The following is a 19,825-nucleotide window of genomic DNA, read 5'->3' as shown; positions in this document are numbered from 1 at the left end:
TGTAATGTCTATTCTGTGGAATTAACCAGAGAATTAATAACACTGCTTCTTCATGTTCGTGGTCTACATGAGTGGTCTGAATGTATCCTGTTAATTCATATGGGATGACTTTCCTTCTCAGCGCATTAATTCTACTCCCCAAGGTCCAACACCCCAGGAAGGTCCAACACCCCAGGAAGGTCCAATACCCCAGGAAGCAAACTCTCATTCTGGAAGATCTTCAAGGACAACCTGCTTCAGCAACCATCTCTCCTCTCATAACTCCTAACAGCCAGAAAGTTCCCATACATAATCAGGATGTCTATTGCTTTGAGCGAATCAGTTTTCCTTCTGTTCCATTCTTGCTGGCAATGGCGAGCATCTGGGAAGTTTTTGATAGCTCTGTTAGGAACTTGAAAGCTGTTTTTAAAACACTGCTGCAGTTTCTCTTCCACCAGCCAAATAAACTTGATTCTGCTGGCATTTGTCACAGAGAGACAGTTGTCTCCATGTCTAACTGTTTGTTGAGAGAGTCACAGTAACTTTGGAGAGCAAGGTCTTAGGGGGCAAGAGTGACCATTGGTTCAGAAGCTGTGCAAAGTAATTATGCAATACATTTTGCAAATGCATTCTTATCTCAAATTTCTTTTGAGTGAAAAACAGAAGATTACAATATTTATCTGGAATGAAGAGGAGGAAGAAAGCCTAAGAGAAAACGCATGAAAAAATGTTAGAGGATGAATGAGTGGAGCACACACACACGCGTGCGAGCGTGAGTGGGCACACTCACACACACTCAAACACACACACACACACACACACACACACACACACACACACACACCAGTCCATGCTTCTCAATATACACTTGTGTCAACCACAGTATAGAACATTACAGTAAGGTAAGGTCTATAAGGGTAGAAAGACATAGCTTCAAATCCCAACTCCCCCTTGATCGTGACTAGGGCCCAGTTATTGTATCTCCTATGTCTTAGTTTTCTCTTTGTAGAATATGTACAACAGCAATCTCTTTTACTTAGATATGAAAGTGGAGGAAGACATTGCATTGAAAAGATTCCCCCTAGGCTCTGAGAGGTTCTCAAAACTCTAACTTTTATTACTCTCTGCAAGCCAAGTAAGATCACTTGGCATTGGGTTTTGAAACCATCTTTAGGACTCTTCCCCTTTTGGAATTTTGTAGATTCCTTCTCCTCTGAATGGGAAAGGGTATGCCAGGGTTAGGCTTGTTTGAGTTCAAGTGAATTCTAGATGTTAAGTAGCTGATGAGTTAATTATGTAGTTGTGGAATTAACATTATCACGACTGTGTTAATAATAATGATTGCATAATAACGTTATGATTTCAGCAGAGTAAGCTCGCTGGGTTTGCACCTGAAAACTGACACAGGGTTGGAGGATACTTCACTGGTCTTTGAGCATCAGAACGGCATCTAGCCTATTGCTGGCATTCTAGTCACTGATATTTTCTTCTACCAAAGATTCACATGAAGAAGAATGTAAATCCCATTTCTTGTGATGAAAGAAAGATCCAAATCCACAAATTTTCCTAACTGGACTAGAGAAAAAAAAAATCCCAAACAGGAGCGTGGGAGAAGGAACAACTGGTCCTGTATGCTTCCTGGAGGAAGGAGATGGAGTGCAGCAGAGACTCAGGAATAGCACACAAGTTTGATAAACTTGTGGTTAGGTCCAGAGCAGGATCCAAAACTGGCTGTGTCACTGACAATGTCCCAAACGACAATCAGGGCTCAACTCTGGTAAACAAGATTGCTACCTAAAATCAGCATCACTCAGAAATCTTGGAAAGTGGCTTTCTGTCAGGAAAAGCCATTCCTGTATCTATCCCCTACAGCTAGCTTCCTCAGGCAAGGGCATCTAGTTTCTGATAGACTAAAATAACCCTGTAACTGTTACAGATCACATCTTACTCCCACCTCAACCTGTTCTCCTAGCCTCTCAATCCAGAGACAACCCTGGCAGTTTTAATTCTGCAACAAACTTTTTTTTTTTTTTTTTTTTTTTTTTTTACTCACAGAGTAGTCTAATTTGGGTGGTTTTCATTGAGTCTCATTTACACTAAGTGCTATATCTTCACATACAAGTGACGTCTTCGCCTTTTGTTGAAGAAATTTCTCTTTGAAACAGATGGAATCCACTACAGAAAACCGCAACCAATCAAAATGCAGAGTTGTGAAGCCTAGTCCCAGTTGATACGTTGACTACACACTGGCACCTAAGGCTCAGGGAACACTGAGAATGAGGGCGTAGAGAGTGTAAGAGCCAGAGGATCTGGGAGTTTGCTGCGAGATTGTATCTTCTAGTAATGTCAGGAGCTGTATATATAAAGTCTCATCAACACGCCTGCCTAAACATGGGCTGAAAAGGATGATAGTAAAGGCAAGCCAACATGGACAGGAAAGTCCACAAGAACACAATCCTGTAAAAGGAAAACAAGTGGCTACAGAATTCTGTGAGTGGGAGAATTAGTCTTTCCCAGGTATTACAATAGCATACCAACAGGTTACCCTGTACCAAATAGTCAACCCAGAAATCATACATAGAAGCAACATTATACAGACTGAGTTGGTTATATTTAGGAAGATATATATGTATATACATACACATACATATACATTATACACATATATATTCACATACATATACACATACATATACACATACATATACATTATACACATACATATTCACATACACATACACATACATATACACATACATATACACATACACATACATATACACAAATGTATGTAATAGCAATTAATAGAGCGGCAGTGAATGAGAGGACAAAGAGGAATGCTTGGGAGGGTTTGGAGGGGGGGAAAGGAAGGGAGAATTGTTGTAATTATGTTATATTCCCAACCAAAAAAAAAAAAATGAAGGAAGGAAGGAGGAAGAAAGAAAGGAAGGAAGGACAAAGCAGGGAAGAGAATTTTGTAAAATATAAAGTTCCGATATGTCCTTGTTTGTCATGCCTGAGGACGCCTCTCAAATCCAAAGGATTGGGATCCTACCTCTCAGAGGCATCTGTGGCTTTTGCTACAACTCCCAGCCAGCTGTGCCTTCTAGCACCTGACAGAGCATCCTTTGGTTATCGATATGGGATGGAACCTTCCTTTCTGCACTACTGCAACAAAGATGTCCACTTTTCTGGATTGCTTAGAAGAAAATAAGTGTAAGCAAAAAATAATAAATTAAAAGATAGTTATAGGGAGTCGTGGTAAATATCTCCTCTTCGGCATTCCACATGTCTGTGTTGATTCACTGATTCAGTAACAACTAAGTTTTCTAAATGTTTGAACTGTAGAGACCAAGAATCTTTGAGACTGGTTACCATCTAGGAGCAGCACACTGGGTAAAACAGAGGGTTGGACCTGGGCCACAGGTCAGAGCTCCTGATTCCTGTCCAGCTTATGCATATGGAACCTGTTGGATAAATATTCATGCCTCCTGTCTCCCATTTTCAAAATGGGTCATCATATCCAGGCCCTTGTGAGGCCCCCTGTGCTTTATTATTTGCTTGGAAATAGTGGATAGAAAGGCCCACAGATAATACTCATCTCAGCACACATAGTATTAGTAGATATTTATGCTGCCCCAGTGAGAGAAGGGCTTGCGTGCAGTCGATGCAAGGCAGGGCTTGGGAAACGAGGGGAGGACACTACCCTGTCACTATTTATCACTTAGTTAACAATGTAAGATACATGATGGCTGCTAAACAGTTTGGTGGCAGAACATCATAAATGAAGTCTGTTTTCCCTGGAAACTGCATAACCATTTGAATTAATTTAATTTGATATTTCAAATTAAATTAAACTGTTGAATAATCCCCAAGGGAATGCATATTTCATTTGCAATGTCTTTTGATGGAGTATTCCCTGCCAAAAGTTTTGCTCTGCATCTGGCTACAGATCTAAATTTATTGCATTAGCTTTGAGAAGACTTTTAATAGAAAGCAAGATTAAAAGAAAACTTGATGGAAAATAAAGATGTTTGGTGCAGAGACCAGGATTCCATAGAACTCGCTTCTGTGGCTTCACACTGTTTGCACCTCTCTCTATCTTCCATTCACTCTCACCATGCAGTTGAGCTGGCTCTTAATTTGGAGACTTCTTTCCACGATGCAAATTTATATGTACAGCAAACAGTGAAATGCCCAGCATCTGCCTGGTTTATGGCCTAGATGTTGGACAAAACTTTCTTCAGATGCGGGCCAGAGGGGAATCAGCTCACCTGAGGAGCAAAGAGTCGGGGAGAACAAGAGAAAAGCTAAAGATCACCTTTAAAGTCCCCAGGGAGCCTGATATGTGATGCTGCATCAGGTGGCCATGCTGGGCTCTTCCTGAGCTGTCTGCTCCTCAGCCCTCTCTCTAAGTGTAATTCTCTATTAAGGTTTGGGGGCTAGACAATGGACGCAGAGGAGCTGATGGTGAATCTAGCACTTTCCTAAAATATAGGTCAGTCCAAATCACCACTTAGGAAATGAGCGGTCTCTTTTTACATGGTAAGACAGTGAAGAAAATTGCACGGAGCAGCTGTCTGAGAGTTGATGCAGTGGGAATAATCTATTTCTTGTTCCTGGTGAGCAAACACACAGCAGGAGAGGCAGATGTGTGGGGCGGGAATGTGCTGCAAACAAACAGACCTGGCCCTTTAAGGAAACTCTGTGGAAGTTTAAATTGGGCCCAAAGAATCCAGATAAGGGTATCTTAATCAAATATATATATATATATAAAAGCATTAGGTTTTAATCTCCAGCACTTTAGTAACCTAGTTTGTTTTAAATCTTGATTGGAAGAGTTACCCTGGCAAGAAAATTAGCAGGAAGTCAATAAGTCTGTGGCCCACAGATAGGGCATTAAGTACCCAGAGGAGAATTTATTCCAGTCCAAGGTCTGTGCCTGCCCTCCTCCTGCCACAAACACAAGCCTGCAGGCAGCTCCTCTTGATCTCTTCCACTAGAGTGGGTGGGGAAGTTCATTACAATTTTAGCCATGAAGCCCTGAAGTGCAGGTAATCATATTTAAAAAGATAAGGAACAGGACAAGAAAGGAACCCTGCTTCATGAAGAAATTCTAATTTCAGTAGTCATGGGTGGAAAATCAATACTGCTCTCTGATGCAAAAGGAGCACTGGGCTTGGCCCTCCTCCTCCTGCTTCTTCCACACTGGCAAGGTTCCCGAATGAATGAATGAATGAATGAATGAATGAAGCTGAGGACCTACAATATAAAAATAGTGCATGCTGACACTCTCAACTTCCCCACACACCTGTGACACCACCCTCCCTCACCTTATTCTGGATGGAAACTTCTGGCAAGAGCTAACTCTAGCTACCCTTGTCAAAAACATGTCTTCCTGCTGCCTCTATGTGGCTCTTTCCTGTGCCATGCAATTGCATCTTTTTTTTAACCTCTTTACCTTCACCCTGAGTGTGTGTGTTTGCTGTCTGCCATTCAGACAGAGAGAGGAGGAAAAGGAAAGAAGGGGAAGGAATGAGAGAAGGAAGAGGAGGGTAGGAGGCAGGGAGGGAAGACAGGGAAGGGGGGAAGAAGGGAGAGAGGAGAGAGTGTGTCAGTGCCAACCTTTGATTTTGTAGCCTTTCATAGAAATATTCACTCACACTCAGTTGTTCCTAGCTGAGCAAAAGTGTCATTAACTGACTGGCAATAAAGCTTGAGCTCTTTTATACCATATCATTCATTTAGGGTGGCAGTTTCCGACACATCAGGAGACTTCTGTTTTAATCACCGATTATGTATTTGGCCAATAACGCTCATATTGTTAACATTAATATATACATATTTATAACTCAATGAAGCTAGACACAATTAAGTAGAAATGTTCAAATTAACAATGATGATAATCATTCAAAATGAGATTCCCCTGATGTCTTCCAGCATCACTGATCTACCCCAACCCTGCCATGGAAACTGTGAGCAGCAGTGATGTTGCTCTGCCTACCCTTATTTAAACATAAAGCCTTTAAAGTGGTCTGTTGGATGTAACAAATGATACGTAGACAGATAATTAATATCTGTATTGTATTGTATGGAAGGTCAATTGTATTCAGACACCTTCAGTTATGGGGGAGTTCTTGAAGCTGTAGAGATTTCTGAGAGTTCAAGGACGGGGCATACACTATGCAGTATGTTGGGTCCTCTGGAAGGCCTGGTCTTGAGACGATTAGACCAACAACTGACTAAGACCAGGACAGATGTATTATGGTTCAAGCCCATGGAATGCCTGTGGCAGCATCTCACATCCCTGGAAGAGAGTGTCACCATCTGCTCATGTTGGCTTCAGCCACTGAATGCAACAGGCTCCCCCAGGAGGTGGGGGCTGCAGATCCAAAAGCAGAGGGGGAGATAAGGCAAAAATAAAACCTTTGGTTTGGGTCACTCTGACACCTGCCTCTGTCTGCCCCCTCCTCACCGTGTGCCAGCGCAGCCATCTCCTTCCTTGGCTCTGAGCAGCATACATTCCAAATTCAGCTTGGAGCACATCCCCTGGTCCCTGCCAAATTCTCTGGTGGCATCCTGTGTTTTTGCTCCCCAGTTAGATCACAAGCTTCTTAAAGGATATACGTCACCTCCTTTTGCTCCTAACATATGAAGAGGTTCTGAGTAGGTTCTTGGGAAAGAGGGGCTCTGCAGATAATCCTCCAGACACTGGGCAGGGAAACTGATGGTGCTATGGATTGAGTTCATGTTGGACTGTACTCTGTTTTTTGACACGATCCTTGCCTGAGCTCAGGACATTGGTTTCCTTGGCTTCCTGGCCAGATACATTCACTGAGACTTAGGGGTCTGCCCTGTGACAAATGTGGCTCCCGTTCTCACATTTTGCTATGCCGTGTTACACACATCATTTCTAAGCCTCTCGGAAGCCCAGGCATTTCAGAGCATTGGCAATCAAGCATAAAGTTCTGGGGCAAGCTGTGAAATCTCTGAAATGAAAATCAATTCCATCTCCATTTCATGGAGACTAATGTGGCATTTACAACATAAACAATCACTTCTGTTAGGGAGGAAAATTAAAAGCTGTGCTACATAAAGGCACAATGTTTAAGGTTCTGCTGGAAATGAGCACTTGGCTTTGAGATGATTACAAAGGGAGTTGGAAAAAGAAAGAAAAAAGAAGAAGAAAAGAAGAAAGAAAAGATCTGGCCACAACCGTTCAGAAGTGTAGCGGTTTCATAATACAAATTTTCTGACTTAAAACATTGGCCTCAGCTTAGATCTCAAGGGAAAAACAGAAACCCCGGACACTTCCTAAGCAGGCAGAGGTGGTCAAGGGCGTGTGAATGTCATGTCCATCACTTTTGCCACTGGCCTAAGACACAGGGATATTTCCCTTGGAAAAAAAGCTTCAAGATCTTCAGAAAGAGAAAGTCAGAAGTTCAAGTCCAAAGCATCTTAGGTCTTAAGATTCCTTGACCTGGCGCCATTTTTATCCTATCCTTTCCCAGATTGCTATGCAGCATCCCTCCAGATGCTGTGTGCACAATACCAAACTTACAAACTGAGATAAAAATTAAAGGCAGTGAAAACAAAAGAACTCTTCCAAGTTAAAAACCAAACTAAAGAAAACAATAACTGGATTTGAGCTCAGTTTTACCACTCGCTGAGTCAGGGACTCTAGGCAAGACTCCCAACCTCTAAGGGCTGGTTCCTCATCTGCAAAGAGAGATATTAGGTCATGTGATCTCCAAAGGAGACCATCTGTAGGACTTTTATCATTTTCTTATTCTGCATTTAAGACTGCAAACAACCACTCAGTTGGCCTCATTTGCAAGGGTGGTGGAGAAAAGATACAAGCTGTTGCCAATCAGGAGTTGCTCATTTGCATAATGACTGATTCACTAATTAGCCAGAAAGACTTCCAGTACAGTCACACAGGAAGGCAAAGGCTCTCCTGCTGTGACGTTATTTAAGGGAGCCCCTGGCTTTGGCTATTAGGACTCTCAAAGCACTAGCCAGTAACTAACTGGCTTTCCTGTAAAACTGCCTCAGCAATTAAGAACATTAACATAAAGGAATCTTTCTCAATTAGCTATTTTTAGAGTGGGCAGGGAACACTGTCTTAGGTTTTTTTAGGCATTTTTTATAATAGTGCTGTTTTTTTTTTGTATTGTCACCATCAATACACCGTTTTTTATTCTACTTTTTGCTCTGCATCAAATAATTTGTAGTAATCTTATCATATGGGGTAGGGATTTTCACACCGTCTGAAGAGAAGTCAGATGACTTTCTGATAAAAGCAGACCGTGTTAATGTCAACCTGAATGTGGGACAACCCAGGCTACGGATGTTACATATGTACCAGCCAATCTTCTCATCACACATCTTGATTTGACTTGATCAAAAGAAGCAATCTGTGTGACATTCCCTCCCCTCTCCCTACCAATGTTACTAATCACCTTTTCAGGATAGGTGAAGAACACTGTAGAAATTGCTTGCCATAGCCCCCTAATGCTAATCACTTACTAACATCTGAATTCTGACTGGAGACCTTACAGGATAAGGTAGGCAAACAGTGTCAGTGCACAGAACTATTATTTACCAGTGTCAAAAATAACTATCTGATTTACATAACTGTGGGGCGAGATGACAACTTCTCTCTCAAACTGCTTCTGCAGCAGAAAAAAGAAAAGAAAAGAAAGCAAAAGGAAAGAAAAACCCTTTGGCAGATATGAAGGTATGTCATCATTATTATTTTTTTTAACTCACAAAATGGAATGGGACTGGTTGGGATTAGGTGCCTGAGCACTGAATTGGAGAAGGAAAAGACAAACAAACAAACAAACAAACAAACAACCTCAACAAAAACATAAACCAAACTATTTAAAAGGTATGGTTTGCAAAACACATTTGAGTTTGTCAGCTGCTGTCTTGTGTAAGACACTGGCCTCCAGAGTGGGTTTAATGTACTTCAAGGGACCTGTTTGACTTTCTGGGGGTACATAGACAAGCCGTTGTAGATTTTAATTCTACCATTCCTATTGTGTTGATAGTACTTTAAAAAATATACATCTTTACAATTGGAGTACATATATATGCATTGCAGAGAAATGTGTATATCCTAGATGTAGGTTGGATTTTTTTTTTCTATTAGTGGTCAGTGATAAATGAGAAGTCTTTGGAGACCATTGTTGGACCCTATTTGTGATGTTGGTCAAGAACATGGTCTGTTTCTAAACAGAATTTTCTAGAGGGACAACTGCACCCCAAATATATTGCTAGAGGATGTACTTCTATGACCTAAAGAAAGCTGGATTACAGTGTTCACATTTATGTTCTCGTCTATTCAGACAAACGAATGTACTATCCTGAAAAAACTATGCACTTAACATTAGTCTTTCAAGGTCAGGAACTACAGATTTAATTCTTTTTAGGTGAGAAAAAAGATCTTCAACATATGCTAAAGTTGAGCGATGGATTTAGGCCTTAGTTCCTTAAAGACCTGGGTCGTAAAAATTTGCTCTCCAGGTTATTACTGTGTGGAAGAAATAGAACTTTGGGGAGATAGGGTCTATTGCGAGAAACTCGGACATCAGTGTGTGTGTGATCTTGAAGGGAACTCTGAAATGCAGGCTCCTTCCTTTCCCTCATTTTCCTGGCATCTGGGAAGTGAGGTGTGAACAGCAGTGCTGTGTTCTTCTGCCATGGTGTAATGCCTCACCTTCCAAAGAGAGCAAGGACCACAAGGTAGAGTCTACAACCACCTTCTTCAAGTTGTACATCTCAGGCATTTTGTTACAGTGGAAGAGAGCTGATTTATACAAATGAGATGGGAGGGGACCTTTTCAGAGCAGGGCAACCATGATGGAGAAGCAGCTGGAAGAAAGCATACTAACAGAAGAAAGTCTAAGCATGTGGGCTTGCTATGTCATCATTAAGCCGCTCCATGGCAACCATACCCTAACCCCAGGACTATGTATATAGACAGAAGGACCCGTGAGAGTTGCTGTACAGACATAGTTCAGTCCTTATCCCCATCTGCCTTCTGCTCTTGTTCCCAATATGTTCAACCACAAATATGTATCCAGTATTTAACACAGTTATGGCAGTTTCGAGGTTTTTTTAATGCTTCTCTCAGACTTCAACTTGTCATTCCTCATTCTACTGTGAGACACCTGGATCCTCCCACAGGGTTCAAGCAAAGCTGTGACAGGTAGCGTTGAGGACCCTCCCTGAGGGCTGAGTCTTCTTTGCTCACTGGTACTGGCATTGCCTTAGACATTCTAGGTTAGGACTGATAGACACTGCTGTTCCCATTTCTGGAGAACAGTGACTAACTCTACTCATTTGAAGGATGTTCTTCATGTTCTATCTTGGGCTTCATAATAGAGATCCCAAGAAGCTCTCCTGTCTGACCTTGTTCTCCATCAAGATCACACGGTAGTTGGGGAGAGTAGATATAAGCTGAAAGCTATAGAGAAGTGCCATTGCCGATGAGGGTGAGCAGTGGGACTTTGGTGGGACCTCCTGAGAGTGACGAGACCGTTGTGACATATTAATGTAGTGTTTAATTAAGCCAGACTGACATGATTCCTGTCTTAGATGTTCCTGTCAGCTATGAGTCCCAAGGTAAACCATTTTTATCTGTCATTGACTCATTTTTTTTAAATCATTACAATGAGAATTTTAGTGCTTGTTGAGGACTAGGTGAAACACTGGACTTAAAATGCCTTATAAGGGAGCAAGTGCTATATACCCATTAGGAATTACCATGAACAGAGGTGAGGTGGTCATTCTGGCCTGGAACAGTTAGCGAAGCCTTTCTCCTGTTGCTGACTAGAAGGGATGCTGTTAAACATCAATGCAAGTGGGAAGCTGGAGGCATTTCTTTGAGTATTCTGCTATGTTGGACCACAGGGAGACTACAGGATGAGCGTGAGGGTGGCCCACTTCCTCCAACTCACTTTTTTTTCTGATGAACTTTCTGGGGTTTGAGTACTTAGTTACCAGTGTGAGAAGAATGGAAACACTGGTTGGAAGTAGGATTTAGAGACTGTGGTATCATTGAAAGTCTAGAAGAAGAAGGGTATTAATTAGCTGTCTGGTTCCCAGTGTTTTTTCTAAGCAAATATTGTCGTTTTCTAGAGGAGACCTTGAAAGAGTGGCTTCTCAGGAGAGTTTTGCATTCATTGGAGCCTGTGACACATAATGATTCATCGCCTGCTAGTCACCAAGAAAGCAGAGTGTCCATGCCCTATCTTTGCTGAGGAAGAGCAAGGCAAGCCCAGCTCTGCTCGATGCTTCTCTCTTTTAGTGCATAGTTTGCAGCTGAACGTTGAATGCAAATACCCTGAGGTGTTGAGATTAGTAAATAAGGATTCAGAAAGACGACTCAGAGCAGCCCATACGGTTGCACTGCTATTGCTTTGGGACACAGTTACTGTTAATCTTAACTCATCTTGTAGAAATGTAATTACTGTGCAGCTTCAGTGTATGCCCAGATCTTAAGAGGTAGACCAGTAGGCTCCATTCAGCCTCTGGGTGCGTGGGGCTAAGATCAGTTACTAGGCTGCACTAGTTTTATCTCTATTCTTATAAAAGCTCTTGGGAGTAGCCTTTCCAAGAAGTTGCTTCCTACTTTCAATCTCATTTTCTGATAACCAATTCTGAATTTCCTACAACTGAACATAGTCTGAGGCTCTTGGCTATTCATCTTGGCTTATTTGCCTTTCCTTATGCAGACTTCCTGATGAGTGTTCTGTAGTGGGGCCTCTTAGCTGGACACGGTCTAGGTTGGGTTAAAAAGCTGACATGCTACTGCATCCACCAACCTGTATGTGCAATAAAGCATATCTATAGAGGAAGATGAGACAGGAAGAACTCTGTGCCCAGGAGTTCCAGACAGGTCAAAATAGCAAATTCCATGTTAATACAAAAGAGAGGGAGAGACTGAGAAAGGGAAGACCCAAGAAAGGAGTGGAGGAAGAGAGTAAAAAAGGAAGGGAAAGAAAGGAAGAAATAGCTCTCCTTTAATATCCATCTTCCCTTCCTTAATTCTTGCTACAAGACATTCTAGATATTAAGAGCAAATAGACTGCCTAGTACAAGCATTGTATTTCCCAGTCTCCCTTGCAGCTGTGCAAGCAAGTCCTAGCCAATGGGATGTGGGGAGTAGGACGGTGTGTAACTTTTGCATTCTTCCTTTCTCAACGGTTTCAGCCTTCTCATTGACTGAAATCTGAACATGGCAATGGGGATCTAGAACATCATTGGGGATCAGAGATGGAGATCACACTTTGCTGCTCATCTCCAGAATTCCTGTGATAGAGACACATTACCATTTTTGATTGACAGCATGGTTGAGATCTGGCAAATCACTCTAGGTGGAGACCTCAAACCTCCAGTGAAAGTCTTAAGAATGTGGACTCATGTCATACTCTCATTTCAACCTTCCCAGTGGGCTCTTTGTGGCCTCAAAACTGAGCAAGATCTGCAATGAGACTCCAGGGAGTTTGGGGTCATCTTTTGCAACCAGCCTTTCTAACACACATTTGGCCCTGGGTCTCTTTTCTGTGTTTTACTACTTTGGGATGTGGTGTCAAGCTCCAGAGATAGACTTGCAGAGGCAACTCTTGCTTAGGACTCTCTGGGGATTCCAGTGTGAAGGTATGACAGGGTGGATGGAGAAGGACCATGCCTGGAGAACTGTCCCATTTTCAAATACAGGCCTGTCATTGTCTAGGATGGAGGAGATGGGCATCAGAGGGTTTGGAAGCCACTCCCAACTCTGGCCCTCAACATCTGTGTCGTTTTGAACAACCCTTCTTTCTGAGCTTAGTGAAGGATGCAGACTCAATTATTTCTAAAATGTGGTCCAGTGTTAACATCTTACACTGTGGGGAATCTCCAGCCAGCTTTGTGGCTCTGGTGTCACCTTCAGTTCATTAATCAAAGGTCCACATCTGTGGTAAAGGACGGATTGAGCTTCATTCACTTCTCATCAAATGCTGGCTCACTTGCTCAGCCCTGAATAGGAACAGGCTTCTGGTGGTGGGATGAGAAGAGGGTGGAGATGGAGGCGGGTCTTACAGAAGTGTCTGATGACACCTCTCCTTGGGGGAGTTGAGAAATAACAGAGTGACTTACTGTTGGAATGAGTCCTTTGTGTAAGACTAAAGCAAGGTGAGGTGAACAAAGGCGTGCTTGACCAGCACAAGGCTGTCGCCCATTTTTTGTTATATTTACTTAACGACTGTGGGGTAAGCTTACATGCTTTGGAGCCTCAGTTTCCTGTTTTGGGAAGCAATAGAGCAGAGCCCTTTAAAGCTTGAAGGTGTTGAGGGAGGGACTGCTGGCAAGGCACCTGCACACAGTAGGCTCCAGGCGCAGAGCAAACACCAGTGCCTGCTCCCTCACTTCCCTGACAGCAACTGGCTGTCTGATTAAAGACTGCACTTGGTTTCCAGCTGCCAAGCAAGCTCCCCTGCCTTCTGCCCCCTGAGCTGTCCTCCTCTGTTCAGTAGATTTTTTTTCCCCTCCAGCTCCCCACCCCCATCTACCTGCGGCAAAGTTCTCCCATCATTCCTTCTTCACAGAGGGCAAGGAGAGGTGGGGTTATACAGATGCCCAGTGATATTTCAGAAGCTCTAATTAAGGGAAGATTATGCATGCCATTTGAGCTTTAAAAGGGATTCAGCTCACAATGAATAAAATGCTAACGTCTCCCCTGTCTAACCCACTCACCCACATACCCTGGGGCAAAATGAAGCATAACTCAGTTTCTCCAAGAAAGGCATCAGAAGGCAGGTCATTCTGGTCAGTGGGCAGACAGCGGCAGTGCCATATTCTTGGCAAATGTCAGTTCTGTCATCTGTCCTCCGTCTCGCCACCTCTTTCTTAGTGAGGTGCAGACATAGGAAAATGACTGCATTGTTCTGGGTTCTGCCTCGCGTTGGAGCGTCTGTGTATTTCTGTTCTGCTCAAAGGCAGCAGTGTGAGTTTGGGGCTGGGTGGTCCATGAGTGATTGCAGAGAAGGAACTTTTCCAGCCTGGAGCCATCCAATCCTGTGTGCCCTCTCATCTGATCTCAGAGGCTAAGCAGGCAGCTCTGGTTTTTTGAGTGTATCTTTCACACCTGTCTCCAATGCTCCCTTCCTTCTTTTTTCCCCCATACCAAGGCTGCATCCTGAGGCTCCTGCTGGCTCTCTGGGAACCACTGACACCTGGACTTCCATCTCCCAAATAGCTCTCCACTCAACACTCCAGTCTCAGTGTATGTGATTCTCCCCTGCTTCTTGGCTTATTTAGGACATTCCAGAGACATGTATACACACACCTATTCTCATCATGCAAGCTCTGCATGCTAGATTTATGTTATTTCACAGATGAACAGAGCCCTAGCTACTTAGGGCCTGTGCTGTCACTCTATGGGGGCTCTGCAAACAAGAATGTTTTTAGTGTTTTGCTTCAGTGTTCACAGGAGCTCCTCTGCTGGGCACTAGTTCAGCCTAAAGATCTCACTCTCTTGCTTGAATCCTCATTCATGAACTACGCAGGTGCCAGTCCTAGGGACACTCCCTCTAAGTACTCCAGCTCTTTTTCCTAGGAAAGAGTTCCTTGCTATGGTTTAAGGAATTCTAAGCAACACCCAGTATACAAGTGGAAGGGGATTATCATGATATCCCAGAAGATTGAGCAAGAGATCACTAATCAGATATCAGAAGGTACTAGAAGTATCTGGAACTTTCCAAGGCAGCTATGGCTATAAGAACAGAAATGGAGAAGGTAGCTACGAATGTCACTAAGTACCCTTGGTCCAACGAAATTCACAATTCTATAAACCCTTCTCACTTCTCAGATATTAGTTTTGCCACCTGCAAAATAGTGGCCTTATCGCTGGCAGTCATCCAAGGCTGAAAAGCGGAATCTTGTCAAAATCATTTCCAAGTGCACCTGCAGATAAGAGCCAAGCTCTCACCAAAATGCCAGAGAGTGAAGCTCTCTGCTCCCTCCCACCAACCCAGGCTGGCTCCCAGCAGCAGACTCTGCAGAGGTTGCAAAGAAATGACCCATGTCAAAACTTCAACACTAGCCACACTGTCAAGGGGACAGGTGGGGCATCTAGACAAGACTAGCAACCCCACAGGACACGGCCTGCTTCTGATCTTCCTGGTCGCAGATATTTGGGATGGCTGCCACTCTGCTGGCCGGTAAGCCCCCTCCTGGGTTTGGCTGCAGAGTAAGCAATGCTCTGAAAATTGCCAGGTCACCATTATTTACTTCCACAGTTACTTTATGAAAGAAAGCCCTTTGTCTCTTGGTTCCACTAAGAAGGTAATACTATAATTTCTTTCGTTATCTCCCTTTTATGAGGTCAAAGGTCAGGCAAAGGAAATCAGGCTCTCTGAGAAATGACCCGCTGCCCCCTCCCCCCCCAGCAACAAAGCTGACCTCAGCCATTAAGGGTGAAATATAACTCATTCCTTGGGGGTTTGAAGTGCTTCTGGCTCCTGAAGCCTGACTGAGAAGTGAGGAAATAATCACAGCCAAGGACTCTGACCAGGCTCAAGTTCACCATTTGTTTTCCCAGCCAGTCACTCTCATCTTGAGTTTGCTACCCATAAAGGAGACACCTCCCTCCTACTGTTCGCCACCCTCAGCAGCTCTAGCTTGACCACACTGGGAGGCTTCCCCTGATCATGCAAGTCCACTACTTCATTTTTTTGTGTTTTCTTCTGTGGTACCATCCCCCATGCCATTGTCCACTCTCCTGGGGTAGCTTCTCGTATCGTCTTCTATGTGATTCTGGGAGCAGGCTAGAACCATCATCTCTTAGGCTGATGAAACTAGCTGGATTTCTCCTCCACGCCCGCCCCCCCTCTTCCCTCATTTCTCCCTCTTGTCTTCCTGGCCCTCGGTTGGCTAAGAACAGTAGGAGCTCATAACAGACAGCATGTCATCCATTCCTGACAGCCTCGGTGCTGTAATATGGGCCTGCCAAACCCATTACGGTAATGACAGCATTGCAGAATTAGAACGCTCACTCCTACATAGGGGGAAAAAAAACTTGGGAGAGAGGGGGCAGGGCTAGAATCATGTGCTGCTTTGCTTTCTTTCTCTCTTCCCACCCCTCCCCAGCTCCTAAGATGCATCAAGATCTTCTTTTCTTTCTCTTTTGTTCTGTTTAAAAGATAAACAAGCCAGCAGCCAGGTAACCCAAGTCAGATAACACATTTTCAAGAAGGTGACAGTATCGCTTTGGTCTTGGGGAAACCATCCAAAAGATCGTTATGCCTCCCATGGGTGCTCCTCTTGCCATTCCAATCTCATCTCCTCCGATGCAGCATGCGTACACCACAGGTCTTTGCTTGGGCTTGGGAAATCTCAAAAGGCACGCACAGAATTAACTTTCTGCCTTGGGCTGGGGGATACGGGGTATTGCAAAACTTAATGATCATCTTTCTGACTGGGGATCATAAAGTACAGTTGATAATTATGATAATTAAAGTGATTTGCCTACAGTAATTAGTCCCTGGGACTCCCTTGTGGTGGCAAGACAAAGAGATCGCTCCATCTTGTGTATGGCCCAATCAAGGCATAAGGACCAAGTAATAGTCCTGTTTGACCATAAGAGACTGGTCCACACACAGCACAGGGGATAAGGTGCTGGGCTGGCTGCCTTGTAGGTGCTGTGCATTCAATGCAATTGTAGAGTCAGTTTAAGGCAATAATAAGATGAGCCAGACCCAGAGGACACCCCAAACTCCTGCTGAATATGGACATGAAGGAACAACACTGGAAGTGTATGTACTAGGTTTTGAGGTGGTGCCAAGTTCAAATGGGTGAGAGAAAGACTATCAGCACACAGTTACTCTGCTTTTTCTCCTAGAAACCTAGACCCAGAGTCATATGACCTGGAAAAACTGAGTTTTCTACCAGTCCAACCAGAGGTGCTGATGGGCATTTCTGGGTCAAGAGAAGGAGTTTATGACATTAATGAATGAGCTCTTGCCTCAGCTGTGACCACTGGGCCTGTGTCCCAGGGTGTAAGAGGTGTGGATGTAGATAGGCAAGCCATGAGGGTCAGCAGAAACAAAGCGAGAGGTCTAAATAAAGTCTCAGGTCTAAATTTTGGTCCTAGCTGTGTGGCCTGAGCAGGCTGCTTTCTCCTTCAGTGTTTTCGTTTTTCCATGGGAGGGTCCAGGGCCTGGGCAACAAGCATTCGGATATCACTAGCGTTTGTTTCTGTATTTGTCACTTTAGCTTTGCTCTGAGCACAGTGCCCAACAGAAACAACTCACAAGTGGGAGAGAGTTTATTCTGCCTTAGTGTTGAGTCCATCAAGGTGGGGAGGGTTCGCCTCAACAGCTCTGGTGCTGTTCCTGCTCAGTGGGCACCTCCTTCTCCAGGGGCAGGGGGAGGCTGTTTATATGATGTCAGACCCGGAAGCACAAAGCACAATAGAAACCAGGGGCTGAGTATAACATCCAGAGGACCAACTGCAGTGGCTAGCCCCTCCCCTCCCCGTATTGCACCAATAGATGGGGGAAAAAACATCCAAAATGGCCTGTGGAGAATTTCAGACTCAAACCACAACCGTTTCTTCTTTTTATTCATGAAAGGGATTGCCTCAGACATCAGTCAGTCAATTGATATCTATTCAGAACCTTCTATAATTTCAATTCAGCGATAAAGGGTGAGAGAGGAAACTTACCATGTAACTCCAGTAAAATAATGGATGCTGAAAGGGTATGTTGAATTCTCTGCAAAAATGTGGTTAACGTTACACGGCTGGTAATTCGGATGGTGAGACAAAGTTCAGGCCTAAGCAATTGTCAGAAGCCTATCGAAGAGAAAGAACCACAGGCTACTTTAACTGGTGACAATTTCTCTAGTGTCCTTGTCAGCTAAAGGATGAAGCCCAAATGATCATGACATTTTACGTGATTGGCTCCCTGAAGGTCTCTTTAGTCACACAATGATATGGTTCTTCATAAGAGCCTACCATTCTTTCATTTCATTCTTCTTTTATTCTACCAGTCTCCTCATCTGTCTATCGTCCATGTAACCATCCACCCACCCACCCCCTTATTTCCACAAATATTAAATGCCAGGTATGCATTAGCACTGTTTTCCAGTTTGTAAATTAGTTGGCTAGGTTGAGGATATTATGAATGGATGATTTGGAAGGTGTAGAGCAGATTGGCTGTAGAAAGATATATACAAGAGAGATTCAAGTGAGCGCAAGGAAGGGTGGGGACAAAAGGAAATACCAAGATGGAGTGTGGCAGGACCTTGGTTGGAAGATTAGATGCCAAAGGCAGGTTAAGTCCTTGAGGCATGTGACATTTGGTCAGAGACGTGAATATGCGAACTTGTCCCTCCAAATGGAAGAATGAGGCTAAGTAAGGAGAGTTCCAGGCAGAGAGAACGGGAAGTGTGAAGGTCTTGAGGTGGAAACAAGCCTGGTTTCCTTCAGGCACAAATAGAAGGATGTTGTGGCTGACGCTGCAGATCCTGGGTGACAGGGGGCATAGCATCGTGCCTGCACAGAAGGTGGGACTGGATGTAGAGGTCCATCAAACCAATACAAGCCAAGCAAAGGAGTGGAGATTGCTTCCTGTTAGTATGGGATCCAGCAAAGGCTTTAGGCAAGGAAGTCAATATGTTTTATAACTATTTTTTTTAAAAATGACTAAATACATATTTCTGTGCGTCTATACAATGTGGCCCTTGGGACTTCCTTTCTGTACCTTTACCTGACACTGCATAGCCACTGAGTGCCAGCTCATCTATCTCTTCCCTTCTTTCCCTGCCATTTCTTCAGGTTCTGTCTCCTGTTGCTTCTCTCTTGCTCTGATGCTTCGACATACCTCTAATAGTGCATGAAGTCTGAGCTGTTGACAGCCCCGCCCCCTGCTTACGTGTGTCTTCTCTAGTGAAGGGCTTGGGACATGGTAGGGCCTTAATAACTTTGATAAGGGCCAGTGGTCAGGGTAGCCTCCATGGAAACAAATCTTGGTGGGTGGATGGAATTTTGATAGGTAATAAAGAAAAGCCAGAGTCCCCCAAATCCTGCAATATCTGTTCAAGTCAATGTGAGACATGACTGCAAAGATATTGCCATGGAGAAGGAAAGCTCACATCCTCATGGAAGCCATGTGACCTCAGCACGAATACAGGCAGTTAAGGAGGATGGTAGGTGATGCTTTTAATACAATATCCATGCACTTTTTCATATTTTCATCTCCAGTGAAGTACATGGACAGACAGACTTCACAATCATCTCATTGCTTCTTACATTCCTTCATTTAACAGCATTTAGTTAAATGTCTCCTGAATATCTTACAGATTGCTAGGCCCTGCGAAGGACAAGTAGTATATAAACATTATTTCATAGTCCAAAGGAGAGGCAGGAAGGCCACTGGTTTCTAGTTAGAGTTCTAAAATTAGACAATGTGGCTCTGAGTCTTCACTCTAAGATGCTGTATTATTTCAGGCAAAGGGCTTAACTTTTCTGACCCTTTGCTTCCACATTTGTGAAACTAGATAGTAATGTATCAATTCTTCTCTTTTCCACAGAGACTGTAGTCTGATACAACTGGGGGATTCAAGAATCTACAGGCATGGACCACTATGTGATAGGTAATAAAAATTCTGACTGCTAGGCACTAAAGGTACATGGAGCATACATTACAGATATTCTGATAAGGAAATAATTGATGTCCTATGGAAGATGGAACAGCCCAGTGTAGAATTTGATCATGTTATTCAACAAAAACACAACTTGAAACTGAAATTGGTTATTTCTGGCATTCTAATTTAATTATTTTTCAGACTATAG

The 19,825-nt window shown here is 43.5% G+C and overlaps 1 protein-coding gene across 11 annotated transcripts in view; it reads right to left on the bottom strand.

The window, feature by feature from the left end:
• The window catches only part of Kirrel3 (kirre like nephrin family adhesion molecule 3), a 554,955-nt gene that overhangs the window by 320,716 nt on the left and 214,414 nt on the right, over positions 1–19,825 (bottom strand). The gene's annotated exons all lie outside the window — the stretch shown is intronic.

The sequence above is a fragment of the Mus musculus genome, chromosome 9, assembly GCF_000001635.26.
Source record: "Mus musculus strain C57BL/6J chromosome 9, GRCm38.p6 C57BL/6J".
Classification (NCBI taxonomy): Eukaryota; Metazoa; Chordata; class Mammalia; order Rodentia; family Muridae; genus Mus; species Mus musculus.
Note: the sequence above shows the minus strand (reverse complement) of the source record. Positions and strands in the feature narration are given on the sequence as shown.